This window comes from Olea europaea, chromosome 2 (assembly GCF_002742605.1).
Source record: "Olea europaea var. sylvestris chromosome 2, O_europaea_v1, whole genome shotgun sequence".
Classification (NCBI taxonomy): domain Eukaryota; kingdom Viridiplantae; phylum Streptophyta; class Magnoliopsida; order Lamiales; family Oleaceae; genus Olea; species Olea europaea.
The window spans coordinates 6180214-6185722 of NC_036238.1; the positions used below are offsets into that span (position 1 = coordinate 6180214).

At 31.0% G+C, this 5509-nt stretch overlaps 1 long non-coding RNA gene across 1 annotated transcript in view; it reads left to right on the forward strand.

Moving 5' to 3' along the window:
* Positions 1-2283: 2283 nt before the first annotated feature.
* Positions 2284-5509, forward strand: part of LOC111409765 — an 8108-nt gene continuing 4882 nt past the window's right edge. The window contains exons 1-2 of the long non-coding RNA XR_002705527.1: positions 2284-2654; positions 2891-4764. This is a non-coding gene — a long non-coding RNA (uncharacterized LOC111409765). The remainder of the gene's footprint in view (positions 2655-2890; positions 4765-5509) is intronic.

Sequence of the window (5509 nt, forward strand, 5' to 3'; positions counted from 1 at the left end):
TAATTTTAAGGATATTATTGGTCATAAACAAAAAAAAATATATAAGGATAAAATGGAAAAGTAAAGACATGAGGATAAATGAGGGTATATTGGACATAAAACTAAATATGTGAGGGTACAATTAGTAATCAAAAGTTTATCTTCAATCCCCACTTTTAATATATTCTAGATTATTTCTTAAAATAGAAAACTAAAAAAGACTTTTGGTTTGAAATTTCGAAAAATTGTTTTATGAAATTTTATTCAATAAAATTTGATTATTCAATAAAATAAAACTATTTTATGTTAATATTTTATTAAGTAATATACACATCCTAAACTTGGTGAATCTTAGAATATTTAATCTTGCGACAAAAGTATAATAAAAACAAATAATAAGTTGAGTTCAAAATATAAGAAATAAAAATAAAAATTCAAGAGGAAATAATTTTCAATACATATATGCTTTGCAATGACCATTAACGAACACATAATCTCATGGGCAACTATATGTCACACTTTTCGTAGGGTTTCAATGTAAACAACAAACATCTTGGTAAAAGCAGACAATAAAATTGTAAGATATGACAAAAAATATTGTGTATAAAGAAAAGTTTATGTAATAAAAATGTTACATTCAATTATATAAAAAATTTATTCATATATATTCTTTTTAACATTTTTAATTTTTCTTTTACAATATCAATTACTTCAACTATTTTCAAAAACTATATCAATACTTTAAAAATATTACACGTCATTCATCAGATACATAAAATGTTCAATGTACGTGCTTACTATTAGTAGAATTCAGAACACTTGAAATGAACTCGTAAAGCTTTCGTTAAGAGGTTATCACACTTCATTCACCATGAAAATGGGATTTTCAATGAAATAAATATATGCCCAACCAAGTACTTGGCCATCACTGAACACCCTTCTTTTTCACTTTCGATTATGTGCCCTTGTCATTTTTGTCTTACGCTAATGTTGGTTGAACAAGGCTATTGACAGGGGATTTAAACTAGGGCTGAAGTGCATCAATTCTATTCAAATCTCAGCCCTTGTTTAAAGCCATGTAAATAGTGGTAGCAGAGCTTGTCTTAAATAGCTTTCAGAAAAAAAAAATGTCATGAGAGGTAGTGCCAATTAGATAAGGCTTTTATTTTTGCTTCTACTTAAAGTCTTAGACCAATTTTTACTTTAAAAAAAAAAATTCTAATAGACAGCAATTTCAAATATTTATCCGAATAGTTCAAAAGAAAATTCTTAATCTCAAATTTAATTTTTGAATTTTCAAAAGTCATGCTAAATGGATTCTAACTCTTATATCATCTTCTAACAATTATTCTAGTTACATCTATTGAATCATTTCTACACACTAATCTTTTCCTTTTCAAGTGCCCTTTTGTCCTCTTACATAAGGTTGGACAAAACTCCCGAACTGAACAAAACGGGTCCTTTTAAGTTAAATACCCGAACCGGTATATAAATCGAGAATTAACGAGTTCGATTTAGTTCTCAGTTCTAAATAAAGAATCGAAAAATTAAATAAGAACCTAATTTCCCTAATTTTTTTAATTAATTTATTTTAAATAAGCCAAATTATTTTATTTTTCTAAATAAATTTGCTAACTAGTTAATTTAGCTCAAACTCAAAAATATAATTTTCCTATTTCTAATTTTCAGTTGAAAGCCAACTTAATCAAATTAATCTAAGTTTTATTCAAATCTGTTATTCTGCCGTAGTGTCTTTTTACAGTTCCGGAGAAATCGAATTAAAACTCGACAATACCTCTCTTAATTATTAAGAGCTCGTCATCTTCCTCTTTCAGTGATTTTAACAATCAAATATATGATGAACGCAACAAAGATAGACGTGAAAGACACATAAGATTAGACTACGTTAGTTTGTAAGTGCTAATATTGAACATATCATTAGTTGCATTAATATAACTTTGTAAATATTAAAAAATTTAATTATAATATGGAACCTGAGAATCGAATGGAATCGAGCAGAATCAAACTAAACAGAACCTAATTCAAATAGTTCCATAATTAAATTTGGGCCCATGACAATTCCACTTACTATATACTCAAAAATTTTGGGTCCGATTCGATTCTCATTAGAACCAAACCGAACGAGACCATGTCTAACCCTACTCCTACATCCATCAATTTCTTCAACAAACAATTTTCTTTATAAAGAAAAAGAAAACACAGAGAATAATTTGAACGTTTGAGCTCAAACCCATGGCCCAGCTTTTTTTTTTTTTTTTTCCTTCCCTCCAGTTGCCCAGCGAAGCCCACTAACCCATTAACCCAACATGATAACCCGAAAACCATAAAAATGATACAACCCATAACCCATTCCCAATTTCTGCCATTAAATTGAAATTATTGTATCAATTTGAGATTATCATTTTTCAACCACCTCCCGTCGCCCGTCTGCACCCCACTCTGGTGCCGCCTCAGTCTCAACCAATCAACCTCATCCTCCTCCTCCCTCTGATGACAAACTTCTATCTTGCTCAGTTGCTCCGTAACCGTAAGGTGTCCCGGTCCTGCCGGTCTTTAACCTTCATTGAAGGGTTGCAACGTTTTGGCTCTGGTGATTCTTCCGGCGGCAATGGACAGCCCTCACAGTAGAAGAAGAAGGTCTGATTCGTCTGAAGGTGAAGCCACAATTTTCCAAATTCCATTGATCCTGAATCCCTGATTGGCTGATTATTCACTAGCTCATTTTGAATTTTTTTTTTTTTTTTGCTTTATATATATATATATTTTTTTATTTTTTTTTGTGTTTTTTTGTTTTTTATGTTTTGGGGGCTTTTTTTTTTTTTTTTTTTTTAAATATTCTGATTTATGTGATTTGGTGGGTTTTTTTTTTTTTTTAAACATATGGAATTAGGCAATTAGCAACTCTTCAATTGCTCGAACTGGAAGCGGCATTGCCGTTTGCCATTGCCTTTGCATTGTGAGTTGCTTGCTTACTCTCTGTCACTGGAGTTTTGAAATACCATATATTGCCTTGTGAATGAGATTGTGAATCTGTAAATCGATGAATGTGTTGTCTTGTTGCCCTGTGAATTACTTATAATAGTGGTATTGCTATGGCTTATGTGAATGGAATTGTCCTGTGAATTACTTTTGTTTTGCCTTTTCTTATAGAATTGCTCCCAGTCCCAATAGAATTTATTTTTTTATCATCATTAAATCCATGACCAAAACCTTGACGTTCGGCGTCGAAAAAGTTTTGTCCGCACTGAATTAAAATCCTGGCTCCGCCTCTGGTGTGTTGCACGTTAATTGATTACTATTAAAAGCAAATGTACATGAAATGATAGGATTACGTGGATAAAATATTGAATCACAAATGATAGATTGTTGTGTAACTTTCAAAATTTGCTTCCATTTATAATTCATTGATATTAAAATGAGTGGTTTTAAATATATCTTGAAGGGCAAAAGAAACATATATTTCTATATGCTGGTACTACTTGTCTTGACATAACACACATTTTGAATGCATGAAAATTTAAAGCCCCATTCTAGAAGAGAAGCTGAAGCAAAATTATCATGTTAATCGAGAATTTATGTTAAGGAAGTCTACAAAACCAAGTTATCATGTTGACTTTTGAAGGATTACATGTCGAATGTGATCTCTAGATTCAATAAGAAACCCCAAATGCAATTCACGAATTAAGCATCATCTTATAATAGTGATTTTCACTTTGAACACAAAACCCCTCCCCAAATTGAACTAATAAACTAAATGTTGTCTCGTAATTGTCTTTAAAGGTTCACCTTAAACAAGTGATCTCAAACACAAAATTAATAAAAAGTTTAAAATCAATAAGAAAGTTAATTTTGCCTCATTGGAACCCATAATTTATTAATTTTACAGCACAAAGACCAATCAAATCATATAAAAATTATAAACTTTCCTTTTCTAGATCTTGATTGATTCAAGCATATAAGCTGACACTGAGTGAAAAAAAAAAAACGATACATGTTGATTTTTTCACATTGCTGTGAATTTAATCAAAAATCAGTTAATCATAAACACAAATTTAAAGTAAATTAAAAATATATGTAATTTAATTCAATATTTAAATGCAAATGTTAAAAATACCTTGGATTTTTGCGCAAAAATGGAGATGTAAGGGCTTGAATTTTCCCAATATTGGCAAAGTAGCTCGTAGAGGTCATTGTAAAAGTTGCACACCTTTTCAGTGTCTTATTAGTCAAACTCCATATTTCTCCAAATTGGCCAATGCAATGTCTCTAATATTTTTTGTATTTCCCAACGATTGAACTGAATAAGGAGGATTGTACTTCTTTAGTGATTCAGAAGAAGGGGAAACTCCTTCCCTGTATCCAACTAAAGCATGCCACGTATAAACATATCTGCATCACCTAGTACCTTTTAGCATTTACACATTTTATGAAACGGAAGATTAAGATCATTTTTAGTACTCTTGGCAGCTTACTTCAAACTATAGTTCTCTTTCCGAGTTCATGAGAAAGCGGGTGTCATTAATGAGATCACCAATCCCAATTGGAATTAGTTCTCTTTGATTGTGTGGATAAACTCTTTGAGATTAGAAGATGAACTGTCTGCCTTGGAGCCCCTAAACTTGCAATTTTCATTGATATCGCTTAATATAGTTTCAGATCTATGCAAAAATTAGTGATAGCACATTATTAGAACCATGATTTTTAAGGATTACAAAAGCTTTCAAGATCTTGCAAAGAGGACATACGGAGTTCCTTCAACAAGAGGTTAGCCTTTCTTCTGAAATTTATTTACAGTTTCTTGCCATCCATCATCTATGATAAGGAATTTAGGAAGGATCCCACCTTCTTTAAAATTGAAAATAAAATGAAAGTTTGTGTGATTGAGTAGATTGGTTGATGAAAACTTTTGATATGTAATTAAGGTTAAGATATCGAGCCTCTGAAAACCCTCTTTGATTCCATTAGGATTAACTATAGTGTAGAAAACATCAAACGTGCACCATCCAAACCAATCTAAGTGAGCAGGGGCCTGTTAGTAGAAATATGATGTGTTCTTAGATTCAATATTTTCAAAAATAGTTGAAGAAATTGTCTAGTTGGTTATGTGAGGTTGGAGGTGAGATATTTATTACCTTTTTCGTTATCAAGGTGAGAAAATGTACCATTGAGCTTAGATAATATCATACAAAAGTAGGAAACATAAAAATAACAAAATATGAAATTAGAGTAAACCACCTTAGTAAGTAAATAAATCTTATTGACAGTTGTAGAAACATACCTGAATCCTTGATAAGTTCAAATGGATTGTCTCCTGAGGTAATGAAAACTCCCTCCGGTGCTTGAGAAGTTTGGACATCAGGAACACCTTAAAATGCACAAACAAAACAAAATCATGTGGGGACCTTTATATTTCCTGGATAAACCAGTTAAACTAAGACTCAACCCGATGCGCTCGAGGAAAGGACTTGTAAAATATATATATATATATATATATATATATATATATATA